The following is a 14,823-nucleotide window of genomic DNA, read 5'->3' on the forward strand; positions in this document are numbered from 1 at the left end:
TGGTTCTTATATAACCGAGCGGGTATTCGGATACACTCTGGACTATTGGGTCCGGAGGTTGAAGCGAAAAGGTCCGCAACGACAAATGATCTACAATCCGGCTAGAAGGCATTATACATGTCACCTTAATTACATAGTCATGCAGACTGACTAAATTCCTCTTCTATACCATCCAACAGGCGGTCTAGCTTACAATCCTGTTGAGAATACTTTGCGGCTAATTCTACTTGCCCATAAACTAAGCTAACGGGGATCTCTTTTCTGTCGGGCCCCACAGGTCCGACCTCGGCCATGTGATTTGGGTCTGCCTTGGTATACCGCGTCCTCAACATGGCCCAGGCTTCTCTGGCACCCTATCGGCAGGCTGATATCTTCCATAATCAGAAGCGCCGCCGTGCTCCCTTGAGCTTCTCCGCAAGCTCGGCAATGCCCTCTGGCAGGGAGACGGACGGCCACAAGGCCTGGGCAACACCCTGCATCACCTGCCGAACTTGTTCGTGTAGATGTGACAACTCGGACAGAAGATCACCCATAGACCCGGGCATTTCCTCCGCGGGACGAACCATCAGCATACTTACAGACATAACACTGTTAGTCGGCTTCTTCGCCGAACTCCTTTAAAAGGATTCGTTCAAGCACTTACTGAAAATGCCGCGCCGAAGCCGCTTATTCTCCTTCTCGGAGTCTGCAAGCTGGCCCCGAATGTCTTTTAGTTCCACGCTCAGCTTAATATTGGCATCTTGGAGATTGTTTTTCTCCCGCCTAACCTCAGTCAGCACGCGTTTGCCAGCCTCTAGCTGTCGCATAACATGCTAGTCCTCCGGATTCTCTCCGGATTCATCTGCAACATCTGTTGTTAGATCTGCAGCCATGCCGCACGTTATATGGTAACCATCATTCTTTAAAGTAGATGTTACCGGCAGGTGCCTTTTTCGGTTCCTGCAATGCGGCCATAGCAGCCCGCAGTTGGGTCTTACATTCCTCCAGCTCCTGTGGCAGCCTAGTATTCTTCTCTGTAAGAACCTGCACAATAAAGATGATCCTTAAATCAGTTCTGCTAACTGTTTCAAGTCTCATGGGCTACTGATATATATAAATCGTCAGATTTACTCACCTGTACATCCTTTACATACTGATCCGTGGCTCTGGCTAGACCATCTTGAGCAGCACGGAGGTAAGCCTCTCCAGAATTGAAGGCGTCAAACGCCTCTGGTGAGAAACAAGCGTCACGGAGTACGGCCTGACGGCGCCTATGATTCATGGCGCCTTCCACTTCTGAGTTTGTAGCGGATAATCTATCCACATCCTCTGTAGGGGGATTATCCGGTGCCTGCCCCATATCGGCTTCTGCCTCCATGTCCAGTCCTGGCGCCCGACTGGTGGAAGCGTGATTGGCAACATCGCCGGACATATTCCGGCGAGCGTTTTTTCTGTTAAAGAAACACGGGCGTCATTACATTTCGAGAAAGACGACAACCACGGAGCGGGGTTTTTCTTATACCTTTGCGCCGGCGTCTCCGTCCTGACCGCCTTCCTTTTTGGCCTACCCGGCCTCGGTGCCTCTTGTTGGCGAGTTGCTGCGGGTTCGGCAGGGCGTCCCGAATGCCTTCCCTGTAAAAGATGCCATGTGTATATGGTGGGTGAAGTGCCTAAAAGGGGATCCTAGTTTTGGAGTTCGGATTTTTGGTTTTTCTTACTTACGATGCAGGGAGCAGTCCGGGATAGTCGGCCGTAATGGCCACCATGGCATCGTCGCAGCTTAACTGATAGAACTGCCGGTCTATCAGCTCCACGGATATAACCGAATCTTCTTCGAGTCCGGAGTCGAGGGCCCGGTCAGGGTCCTCTGGTTGTGGAGAAGGGCTGCTGACCTCCTTTATGGCTTTTCGCAGTTCCTGCCGCAAAGTGGCAAGGTGAATACTTATGACAAAGAATGCGGGAAAAATGGGAGTAGGGAGATATAACTTACCCAGCTTGTAGGATTGTACATGGAGAACCCATCCCGTGGCTTGATGCGGGTGAACTCCTCTTCCTCACCCTTGAACAATTCGGATAGAATTTTCGCTAAAGCGGCGGCACTGTCCGGACCCTTACGCCCGCAGCGGGTGGCGTCATCTGCCCCGTTATAACACCACAACAAGTGCCCACGATATTGAAGTGGCTGCACTCCCCGCATTATGCAAATCGACATAACTTCGATTATTGTCAATCCTAATTGAGCCAGAGCTTTGATTCGGTTCATCAGATAGAGGACTTCTCTGTTGTCTTCTACCTGGGGGCTCCATGGGCGCCAACTTCGGCGTTTCTTTAGAGGGGCATTGTTGAACTCAGGAAGACCCCGCCGAACAGGGTCCAGAAGGGGAACGTCCTCCATATAAAACCATTCTGAAGGCCAGTCTTCGGGCGACTTCTTCGGAGTACCGAACAGGTATCCGGTATCGGCGATGCGCCATATTTTGGCTCCGCCCACTTGATAAAGTGACCCCCTCTGTGTGTGAGGGACGAGGCAAAACAGCCTTTTCCACAGCTCGAAGTGAGCCTCGCAGCCCAGGAACAACTCACAGAGAGCCACATAGCCGGCGATATGTAGGATGGAGGCGGGGATAAAATTGTGTAATTGGAGGCCGTAGAACTCCAGGAGCCCGCGGAGGAACGGGTGAATTGGAAATCTGAGTCCCCTTAATAGATAGGGAACAAGGCAGACCCGTTTCCCCACAGAGGGGCAGGGAAAGCTCTCCGCTTGCTCCCCGCCATTATAGGTGGCGAGCCCGGCTCGAACGGGCACCATGTACGCCGGAGGGAGAAATCCCTTAGTCTGCAGTTCGACTAAATGACTGTGCGGGACTGAACACCTCTCCCAATCACCGGGCTTAGGGCTTCTGGGGCGGGAAAGAGGAGTTGCGGAGGTCGGCCATGCTGGAATGGATCTGTCCGGAACGCACTCTGATGGACTCTCGCTGGGGGAGGATGGTATGGATCGGATCTAAGGATCCCCATCCCTTTAATAGACAATTTATTTATCTGGCTAGGGGGGCGAATGTAAAAACACCCTGGCGCCTCGTATTCATTCGACGCGTGGGAGAAAGCCCTTATTGGGCACAGAAGCCAAGAGGTCCAAACATTTATGGGACCGGACACTGCTTTACAGACGTTCGAAAGATGGAGAAGAACCCGCCTTGCAATGCCGAAGACAATACTACGCGCCGGACTCGTCGTCATTGAAGCCTGGTTCGAGGGCTACTGAGGGAGTCCTGGATTAGGGGGTATCCGGACAGCCGGACTATATACTTTGGCCGGACTGTTGGACTATGAAGATACAAGATTGAAGACTTCGTCTCGTGTCCGGATGGGACTCTACTTGGCGTGGAAGGCAAGCTAGGCAATACGGATATGTATATCTCCTCCTTTGTAACCGACCTTGTGTAACCCTAGCCCCCTCCGATGTCTATATAAACCGGAGGGTTTTAGTCCGTAGGACAACATACAATCATACCATAGGCTAGCTTCTAGGGTTTAGCCTCTCTGATCTCGTGGTAGATCAACTCTTGTAATACCCATATCATCAAGAATAAATCAAGCATGACGTAGGGTTTTACCTCCATCAAAAGGGCCCGAACCTGGGTAAAACATCGTGTTCCCTGCCTCCTGTTACCATCCGCCTTAGACGCACAGTTCGGGACCCCCTACCCGAGATCCGCCAGTTTTGACACCGACACCTCCCACTAAAATTGCCAAGCTTATGTATGTTCCTAAAAATAAGGGTGAATCTTCTAGTAAGGAAACTGCAGATCTCAAATCTATAAGTATTCATCCCAATCATTTTGCTATCGTTAAGGAACCATTTGTTACAAATGAATTTTTCAATCTTGTGCCTAAAAGTTTGATAATTAATAAAAAGAAAGAAATTCCTAAGGATGGTAGATGCCTCATTGAAGAATTTCCTACCAAAGATGGCAATACTAGATCTATTAGTAGAACGCCCGTGTGTTGCTACGGGCTATAATGCATATAAATGAATCAACTAAATAATTAGGATCGTCTTCAAGGTCAAATCTCATTTCTCCCTCATACATTCGAACAAGTTCGAACATTAAATGACGCCTAGCGGGCTCCACAAAATGGAACTATATGGACAGTCCGGGCTCCTAGAAAGCCAGCCTATATTTGGGAGAGAAATGTGGTTGTTCGAACTATCCGTCATGTTATCTCCAACACGGTTTCATAAAAAAACCTCCCAACGACGCACCCTTCTCTCTTCCTGTTGGACCCTCCATTTCCTGCTAGGTTTCCCACCGTAGCTAGACACTTCTCGCTGGAGTCCACTTCTTAAAAATTGGATGACGCCGACCTCACATTTGCCATGGCGCCCCCTCTCCTTCCCACCATACTTCCTGACGGATCGCTAAAGAGGAATCCCCCGCCAACTACCCCGCTCTCCGCCCTGATCCCCTCCCCCGTATTCATTTCGATCCGTTGCCGCCATCAAGGGCGACGAGGTGTGCACCGTGACGCTCCCGAGCCAAGAAGGCATATCCGACGTCTCATGAGCCATTGTCACGTTGTGACATACAGTTTAATGTCGAGCATTACCAGGAAACAAAAATATCATATCCAGTGTTGGGCATGCGACTGATACACCACCATGCTCGTTATTAACTCTTGACACAATCAACCAACGCATTTACCCTTGTATCCTAATCAAAAAATTATACAACTTTATGTAAAAAATATGAACTGCTCACTCATGCAATTTACCTCACGTGCGTTCGCTCATATGGTCAGAAATGACATATAGCATCACCAACTGGGTCTTTAATGTATTGGTAATAAATGAAAATAATAGCTAAGGTACTGATGATATAGCATTTTTAGCCGACTCAGCACGATCCAAGGTCCACAAAAAATCTAGTGCGGAAAATCACAAATAGAGAAAAGACCAGATTATACATATACATCTTTTTCACGGAGAGTGTGCTAATCATATATTAGTACACGGTAGCCCACCATCTATCGGCCACAATGATTGACTACTCTCTACTAACCCACCTACCCTTGAGTAGCCCAGCTTGCTGCCATGTCCTCCCTTCGGTCACAATTTTCTTGATGATCGTAAGCACACAAAGTGTTGCTCCGCCAAAGACAATAGCATTGCAGTGTTTACAAAGTTCCCAAGTGATGAGCGAGAGAATGGTCCTCGTTTCATTTCACAAAAAAGAAAATAATGGCCCTCGTTTCGTTTCCCAAGTTATCATCAACAGTGGGAGCTTGGTCCGGATTCCCAATAGCCGACCACACCATATGCGACACCGATCGATGATCGTGTGGAGGTGCATTCGATGTGAAGATGGTTAATGGTCTCGTCGGTTTCATAAAAGGGGCATGTGTCGTGGTGGGCAAGCTTCTCTTGGTGAGTCGAACGAACGTCCAACAACGGTTTCACATGGCTAACCAAGTAAAGAACCGACATTGAAGGGCGGCCTTCGAGTTCCATGCGAAGTCCGCGTACGGTACCACATCGCTTCCTCCGAATTTTGAGGCATAGGCAGGGCGAACGGAGAACATGCCACTACTCTTCCACGCCCATCTTATGGGGGCCTCTGCTCCTCCCATGAGCTGAACATCAGCAATCCGTGGCCATAGCATCCAAAACTGTTGCAGGCATGGCAAATCAATAACTGGTCCCAAGTCCAGCGCCCAAGTATTGCCTTGCAAGGTCTCCTTAACGGTCCTGGTGGCTCGAATGCGTGGGCGGCCGCGATCGTAGACAAGTATACTTCTGAATCATAAAGGTGTCTGACAATTTTAGTAATCAAGAGATTTACTGCTTCTCGAGTAAAAAATGTACATTTTCTTTCTTATGATATACAAGTTAAAGTGTTTGGGCGAATACCGAGCTAAATATGCACAAAAAATATGGACCACCATCAAGGAATATTTTATGTGGGCGATGAGCTTGCTAGGACCTGCATAAAAAATATGGCTTTGACCAGCATAATCATTGGTCATCCCCCAGCCTACTTTGAGCTTGCTCAAACCTGCATGGCCGTTTGATTAAAAAGGACTATTTGTTTACTAACCCCTATGTGAACTCTAGATATAAACAAACTAAGTGTATGGAGCAATTAGATGGCAGAGAAATTAGCATTGTTACAGTAGCGCAAGTGATGGAAGGTAAGGATGAATATTCTCCGGTGATGGAAGGCAAGGATGAACATTCTCCGGTGCAGACACAAGTGAAACGGAAACAAAAGGAAAATAATTTTTTGTCATTGTTAAATATGGACTGAAAAGGCACATTTGCATTGGTATTCTGATTCTTGCACAATGGTATAGCAATCTAGAAGAAGAAATAGAATTTTGCCTGCTGCTCGGGCTGTCACATGCAAGTAGTAAGAACAGGGTGTATAACAAAACAATTGGTGGGAAACACGAACAAACCTTGATTTTTCATGACCCCGTATCCCTTAGCGCAACAGCGGCAATGTCATATCTCTTATAACGTTTGACCGAATAAGCTCTTGACAAACACAAGCTGAATATAAAGACCAAATGACTTGACAGGAAAATAGAGCATACACATATGAAACAATGGTGCAAGCGCCAAAGTTGAAAGGTTGCAGCTGCTGCCCAGTGGAGCAGACATACCAATTCACTGGATAAATTTTGTTAAAGAAACATGGTGAACCTTTAAAACAAACTGAATTTAAATGATATCAGTTACAGAAATAAAGTAAAACGCTATAAATTGTGAAAGATCATTGGCAAGTCATTCAAAGGAAGGAAGTTAGCAACGGAAATATTGTCCAAGCAGCCACAAAATATAGTTGGAAATAACAAATAAGGATTTGTAATTTTGGTTTTCACGCGGAGGTAGTGAGAACTGAGAAGCATACCTAACTGTTTTTTTCTCAAAGCACGGATGCACCAACAAGTTCAAGGATTTGAATGTTAGCATTGTTCCAGAATCCAGACTAATTGGCATCATCCCCTTATTGACCATCCAAGGAACCCTCTTACTGGCTTTAGGAGTCAAATTAGCTCCATGCCGCCTGATATGAGTTATTCAACCAGACCCAAATACAAACCTGAGTGTATGCAAGACACAATTAGCTTTACCTCAAATTAAAAAAAATCAAACATTACAGTTTCCTTGCAAACTACAATTTTAACAAAAAAAATCTAGTGACAACAGAAACTGAATTACAAGTCTATTAATGGGAGAACATTTTGCCAGGTGACAAAAATGAGAGAAATGCAGTACCTTCAAATTCTTAGCAACAACATTATCTCGAGCACCAATCATACTTTAGTTTTATGAGTTAAACTGGTAACTAAATAACAGAAAATGGGTAGGCGGCCGATTTATAGACTTGTAACATTCAATATTGTATCCGCAACTCGCGGAAAGAATGATATTATTGTTAGTAGTGCCCACAAAATTCCAGTAATTTGTAGTGAAGCACCATCAGCAGATCAACTATAACAAGAAAGTAAGGTACTCAATACATGTATAAGGTACTCAATATCTTAATGTACCACGATTGGGATATGAAAACTTTCCCCAAAATCGTATTTTTTGACTCTTATTAGACTAAATATTTTATCATAGCAGTTTAATGGTATTCACACACGTCAATTTGTCCTGGCCAGGAAATCATTCTAGTATTATTACTGGTTCAAAATAAAACACAGCTACATACCTAGAGTTTCACTGGAAATCCCTTTCGACTGTTATAGAACAAGTGAACAACTGCTCCATTTTTACCTAGAATTATACCACAATCCGCATATACATATCTATCGCAGTAATCGAACTGATAACAAACATGACTATAGAGAAGGAAGGAAATGGATGGAAGAACACCATACAGAAAGGGAACCAATGCAAAGAACCTCCCTTACCTAGAACTGCTATTTTTTACTGCAGATATATAAGGATGAAAAACAGAAGTTCAGTTAGTGCCTTGCTTTCAGAATGTCAAGACCCTGCAGTGGAGATCCATGTAGCTCAGTTTTGGTTGCAATCATCTTCACAATCAAAGACCACAACTCTGCCCCTCAACTGATTAAGAGAAGTATTGTTCTTGTTTGACTCATCAATCTAAGCAAACAGAAACACTTTAAGTCAGCGGTTCACTTAATCTGGTGACACATTTAAGTAACTTACCAAATAAAGAGGAATTAATCTCTGAAGGTTTCATGAAAATTCTTGGTGGAATTCGTTAGAACGACTGACCTTAACCCATCCAGTGTGCTCCCTATGTAGGCATTCTAGTATTCCACCTGTCTGGTCACATTCGCAGATGCCTTAAGCCTAATTAGCATACTACTACAATACTTGAAGATGTGTAGAATGCAGATCTTGGCCAACCCACCGACCACGCACACATGTGTTGGCGCGGCGCTCCGGGCGTCGCCCGACTTCTGCAGCCTGCTGAACCTTCCTCGCGTGTGCCCACACTTCCTCGGCCTCTGGTTGTTCCCGCGCCTCGCCGTAAACATCATCAGGTGTGTAACCTGCATACAGAAGAAAGATTGATAGGTGTATGTAAAACTAAGAACCAGCAAATCTGATTCAAACACAAAAGAACAAGGGCAAGCTTATGCTATCCTGCTGAGCCACGACCAGCACTACCCCTCGTCGTTTCGGGAGGACCAGGAGAGCACGAGCAGACCACCTCTGGAGAAGACCACCTCGTCAGCCGCGCATGGAGTCGAGGAAGGCCGAGCCTAGAATTGCGGGAGGCCGCGACGACGTCAGCATCGTCGCCACACCGAAGATGGGGGTTGCTAGAATGCCCGTGCGAGACAAGAGAGGTGGATAACCGGATAAGAAACCAGGGGATCGGATCGTGGGCAGCTTCCTGATCAGATCGTGGGCGGGATGAAGACGGGAAGGAGGATATGGATTCAGGGGATGAGAGGGGTGGGGCGGGGATCACGAGAGCTTATCCATGTCTTGGGGCGGCCATCCATGTCGAGCGGGGCGACGTATTCGAGGCGCCGGCGGCGGTAGCAGCGGCTGCGCTGCCCGGATCGGCAGATCGACGGCGGCGAATCCGGCGAAGGCGGCGGCTGCGTATCCTCGGGAGAGGGGGAGGAGCGGATCGGGACCAGCACCGGATCGTCGAGGTGTTCAGCGCGGCGGCGAAGTGATGGAGGGCCGCGACGACCTTGTCCAGGATCGACGCGGATGGAGGACGGCGAGTGAAGCGGGGCGGCGACCTCGACCAGGATGGAGGGCGGCGAGGATGGAGGGCAGCGACTGAAGCGCGGCGGCGCAGGGATGTAGGGCGGCCACGAAGGGAGACCTCGCTCGATAACAACACTCGTCGCTCCTACGTGCGGCCGCATGGTTTTTCTGTCCCTGGTTAACCGTAGTGGGTTTTTTTGTCGCAGGTTAACCTTCGTACGTCTATTGAGGGTCGCATGTGGATATGTGCGGGTTCGGGCCTCAGGAGGAGGTTTTTTTGATTTGTTGTGGCTTAATCAGAGGTGGGAGGAGGTACCAAAATAAACCGTGGGAGGTGGGACTAAAAAAAAATCTGGAAGTGAGACTACCAACTGCTCCCTTAGGAATAGAGATCCTTACTTTTATGCCTAGTTAGGGGCGTTAAACGATAGCGCTTGTTGGGAGGCAACCCTATTTTATTTTTATTCCTTGCTTTTTGCTTCTGTTTAGTAATAAATAATTTATCTAGCCTCTGTTTTGGTTGTGTTTTTTGTGTTTAATTAGTGTTTGTGCCAAGTAGAATCGTTGGGAAGACTTGGGGAAAGTCTTGTTAATCTTGCTGTAAAAAACAGAAACTTTAGCGCTCACGAGAACTGCTGCCATTTTTATTTGGAAAGTGCTATTTAGTTAATTATTTTTGCAGATGATTAATATATAAATTCCTCACGTCCAGCAATTTGCTTTAGAATTTTTGGGGTTCCAGATCTTGCGCTAGCTACAGATCACTACAGACTGTTCTGTTTTTGACAGATTCTGTTTTTTCGTGTGTTGTTTGCTTATTTTGATGAATCTATGGCTAGTAAAATAGTTTATAAACCATAGAGAAGTTGAAATACAGTAGGTTCAACACCAATATAAATAAATAATGATTTCATTACAGTACCTTGAAGTGGTCTTTTATTTTCTTTCGCTAACGGAGCTCACGAGATTTTTTACTTTAAGTTTTGTGTTGTGAAGTTTTCAAGTTTTGAGTAAACATTTGATGGATTATGGAAGAAGGAGTGGCAAGAGCCTAAGCTTGGGGAAGCCCATGGCACCCCCAAGATAGCCTAAGGACACCTAAAAGCCAAAGTTTGGGGATGCCTTCTGGGGCATCCCCTCTTTCGTCTACTTCTATCGGTAATTTTACTTGGAGCTATATTTTTATTCACCACATGATATGTGTTTTGCTTGGAGCGTCTTGTATGATTTGAGTCTTTGATTTTTAGTTTACCACAATCATCTTTGTTGTACACACCTTTTGAGAGAGACACACATGATTCGGAAATTATTAGAATACTCTATGTGCTTCACTTATATCTTTTGAGTTATATAGTTTTGCTCTAGTACTTCACTTATATCTTTTAGAACACGGTTATGAATTTGTTTTATAGAAACTATTGATCTCTCATGCTTCACTTGGATTATTTTGAGAGTCTTAAATAGCATGGTAATTTGCTGAAATAATCCTAATATGCTAGGTATTCAAGATTAGTAAAAACTTTCTTATGAGTGTTTTGAATACTAAGAGAAGTTTAATGCTTGATGATTGTTTTGAGATATGGAGGTAGTGATATTAAAGTTGTGCTAGTTGAGTAGTTGTGAAATTGAGAAATACTTGTATTGAAGTTTGCAAGTCACGTAGCATGCACGTATGGTAAACGTTATGTAACAAATTTGAAACATGAGGTGTTCTTTGATTGTCCTCCTTATGAGTGGCGGTCGGGGACGAGCGATGGTCTTTTCCTACCAATCTATCCCTCTAGGAGCATGTGTGTAGTGCTTGGTTTTTGATGACTTGTATAATTTTGCAATAAGTATGTGAGTTCTTTATGACTAATGTTGAGTCCATGGATTATACGCACTCTCACCTTTCCATCATTGCTAGCCTCTTCGGTACCGTGCATTTCCCTTTCTCACATCGAGAGTTGGTGCAAACTTCGCTGGTGCATCCAAACCCCGTGATATGATACGCTCTTTCACACATAAACCTCCTTATATCTTCCTCAAAACAACCACCATACCTACCTATTATGGCATTTCCATAGCCATTCCAAGATATATTGCCATGCAACTTTTCACCATCCTGTTTATCATGACACGTTCATCATTGTCATATTGCTTTGCATGATCATGTAGTTGACATCGTATTTGTGGCAAAGCCACCGTTCATAATTCTTTCATACATGTCACTCTTGGTTCATTACATATCCCGGTACACCGCCGGAGGCATTCATATAGAGACATACCTTGTTCTAATATCGAGTTGTAATCATTGAGTTGTAAATAAATAGAAGTGCGATGATCATCATTTAATAGATCATTGTCCCAATAAAAAAAGAGAAAGGCCAAATAAAAAAATAAAAAAATAAAAGGGACAATGTTACTATCCTTTTTTCCCACACTTGTGCTTCAAAGTAGCACCATGGTCTTCATGATAGAGAGTCTCTTATTTTGTCACTTTCATATACTAGTGGGAATTTTTCATTATAGAACTTGGCTTGTATATTCCAACAATGGGCCTCCTCAAGTGCCCCAGGTCTTCATGAGCAAGCAAGTTGGATGCACACCCACTAGTTTCTTTTGTTGAGCTTTCATACATTTATAGCTCTAGTGCATCCGTTGCATGGCAATCCCTACTCCTTGCATTAACATCAATCGATGGGCATCTCCATAGCTCATTGATTAGCCTCGTTGATGTGAGACTTTCTCCTTTTTTGTCTTCTCCACATAACCCCCATCATTATACTCTATTCCACCCATAATGCTATATCCATGGCTCATGCTCATGTATTGCGTGAAGGTTTATAAAGTATGAAACAATTGCTTGGCTTGTCATCGGGGTTGTGCATGATGAGAGCATTCTTGTGTGAAGAAAATGGAGCATGACTAAACTATATGATTTTGTAGGGATGAACTTTCTTTGGCCATGTTATTTTGAGAAGACATAATTGCTTAGTCAGTATGCTTGAAGTATTATTATTTCTATGTCAATATTAGACTTTTATCTTGAATCTTTCGGATCTGAATATTCATGCCACAATTAAGAAGAATTACATTGAAATTATGCCTAGTAGCATTCCACATCAAAAATTCTGTTTTTATCATTTACCTACTTGAGGACGAGCAGGAATTAAGCTTGGGGATGCTTGATACGTCTCCAACGTATCTATATTTTTTGATTGCTCCATGCTATATCATCTACTGTTTTGGACATCATTGGGCCTTATTATACACTTTTATATTATTTTTTGGGACTAACCTATTAACCAGAGGCCCAACCCAAAATTGCTATTTTTTTGCCTATTTTAGGGTTTCGAAGAAAAGGAATATCAAACGGAGTCCAAACGGAATTAAACCTTTGGGAACGTGATTTTTGGAACGAACAAGATCCAGGAGACTTGGACCCTACGTCAAGCAACCAACAGGAAGGCCACGAGGTAGGGGGCGCGCCTACCCCCCCCCCCCCAGGCACGCCCTCCACCCTCGTGGGCCCCCTGTTGCTCCACCGACATACTTCTTCCTCCTATATATACCTACGTACCCCCAAATGATCAGATACGGAGCCAAAACCCTAATTCCACCGCCGTAACTTTCTGTATCCACGAGATCCCATCTTGGGGCCTGTTCCGGAGCTCCGCTGGAAGGGGCATCGATCACGGAGGGCTTCTACATCAAGACCATAGCCCTTCCGATGAAGTGTGAGTAGTTTCCTTCAGACCTTCGGGTCCATAGTTATTAGCTGGATGGCTTCTTCTCTCTTTTTGGATCTCAATACAAAGTTCTCCCCCTCTCTTGTGGAGATCTATTCGATGTAATATTCTTTTGCGGTGTGTTTGTTGAGACCGATGACTTGTGGGTTTATGATCAAGTTTATCTATGAACAATATTTGAATCTTCTCTGAATTCTTTTATGTATGATTGGTTATCTTTGCAAGTCTCTTCGAATTATCAGTTTGGTTTGACCTACTAGATTGATCTTTCTTGCAATGGGAGAAGTGCTTAGCTTTGGGTTCAATCTTGCGGTGTCCTTTCCCAGTGACGGTAGGGGCAGCAAGGCACATATTGTATTGTTGCCATCGAGGATAACAAGATGGGGTTTTTATCACATTGCATGAATTTATCCCTCTCCATCATGTCATCTTGCTTAAGGCGTTACTCTGTTCTTATGAACTTAATACTCTAGATGCATGCTGGATAGCGGTCGATGTGCGGAGTAATAGCTAGTAGTAGATGCAGGCAGGAGTCGGTCTACTTGTCTCGGACGTGATGCCTATATACATGATCATACCTAGATATTCTCATAACTATGCTCAATTCCATCAATTGCTCAACAGTAATTTGTTCACCCACCGTAAAATACTTATGCTCTTGAGAGAAGCCACTAGTGAAACCTATGGCCCCCGGGTCTATCTACATCATATTAATCTTCCAACACTTAGTTATTTTCATTGCCTTTTATTTTACTTTGCATCTTTATTATTAAAATACCAAAAATATTATCTTATCATATCTATCAGATCTCACTCTCGTAAGTGACCATGTAGGGATTGACAACCCCTTATCGCGTTGGTTGCGAGGATTTATTTGTTTTGTGCAGGTGCGAGGGACTAGCGCGTAGCCTCCTACTGGATTGATACCTTGGTTCTCAACAACTGAGGGAAATACTTACGCTACTTTGCTGCATCACCCTTTCCTCTTCAAGGGAAAACCAAAGCAGTGCTCAAGGGTTAGCATCAATTCCTTGAACTTGTCGAAAACCTTTCGCGACAAGTCGAGCTTTGTAGACAGTAACGTTACCGTCAGCGTCAGTCTTCTTCTTGAAAATCCATTTATTCTCGACGGTTTGCCGATCATCGGGTAAGTCAACCAAAGTCCACACTTTGTCCCTACATGGATCCCATCTCAGATTTCATGGCTTCAAGACATTTTGCGGAATCTGAGCTCTTCATCGCTTCCTCATAGTTCGTAGGCTTGTCATGGTCAAGTAACATGACCTCCAGAACAGGATTACCATACCACTCTGGTGCGGATCTTACTCTGGTTGACCTACGAGGTTCAGTAGTAATTTGATTTGAGGTTTCATGATCATCATCATTAGCTTCCTCACTAATTGGTGTAGGTGTCACAGGAACCGGTTTTTATGATAAACTACTCTCCAATAAGGGAGCAGGTACAGTTACCTCATCAAGTTCTACTTTCCTCCCACCCACTTCTTTCGAGAGAAACTCCTTCTCTAGAAAGGATCCATTCTTAGCAACAAATGTCTTGCCTTCGGATCTGTGATAGAAGGTGTACCCAACAGTCTCCTTTGGGTATCCTATGAAGACACATTTCTCCGATTTGGGTTCGAGCTTACCAGGTTGAAACTTTTTAACATAAGCATCGCAGCCCCAAACTTTAAGAAATGGCAACTTTGGTTTCTTGCCAAACCACAGTTCATAAGGCGTTGTCTCAATGGATTTCGATGGTGCCCTATTTAACGTGAATGCAGCTGTCTATAAAGCATAACCCCAAAATGATTGCGGTAAATCAGTAAGAGACATCATAGATCACACCATATCTAGTAAATTACGATTACGACGTTTGGACACACCATTACGCTGTGGTGT

At 44.7% G+C, this 14,823-nt stretch overlaps 1 long non-coding RNA gene across 1 annotated transcript; it reads right to left on the reverse strand.

Moving 5' to 3' along the window:
• Positions 1-6,547: 6,547 nt before the first annotated feature.
• Positions 6,548-9,355, reverse strand: LOC147958176 (uncharacterized). The gene is made up of 3 exons (XR_015611855.1): positions 8,237-9,355; positions 7,903-8,101; positions 6,548-7,085 (listed from the first exon to the last, which is right to left on the reverse strand). It is a non-coding gene; the product is annotated as an uncharacterized LOC147958176 (long non-coding RNA).
• Positions 9,356-14,823: the final 5,468 nt, after the last annotated feature.

Source organism: Triticum urartu, chromosome 7A (assembly GCF_056163025.1).
Source record: "Triticum urartu cultivar PI428250 chromosome 7A, HENAU_Tu73, whole genome shotgun sequence".
NCBI classification, from domain to species: Eukaryota; Viridiplantae; Streptophyta; class Magnoliopsida; order Poales; family Poaceae; genus Triticum; species Triticum urartu.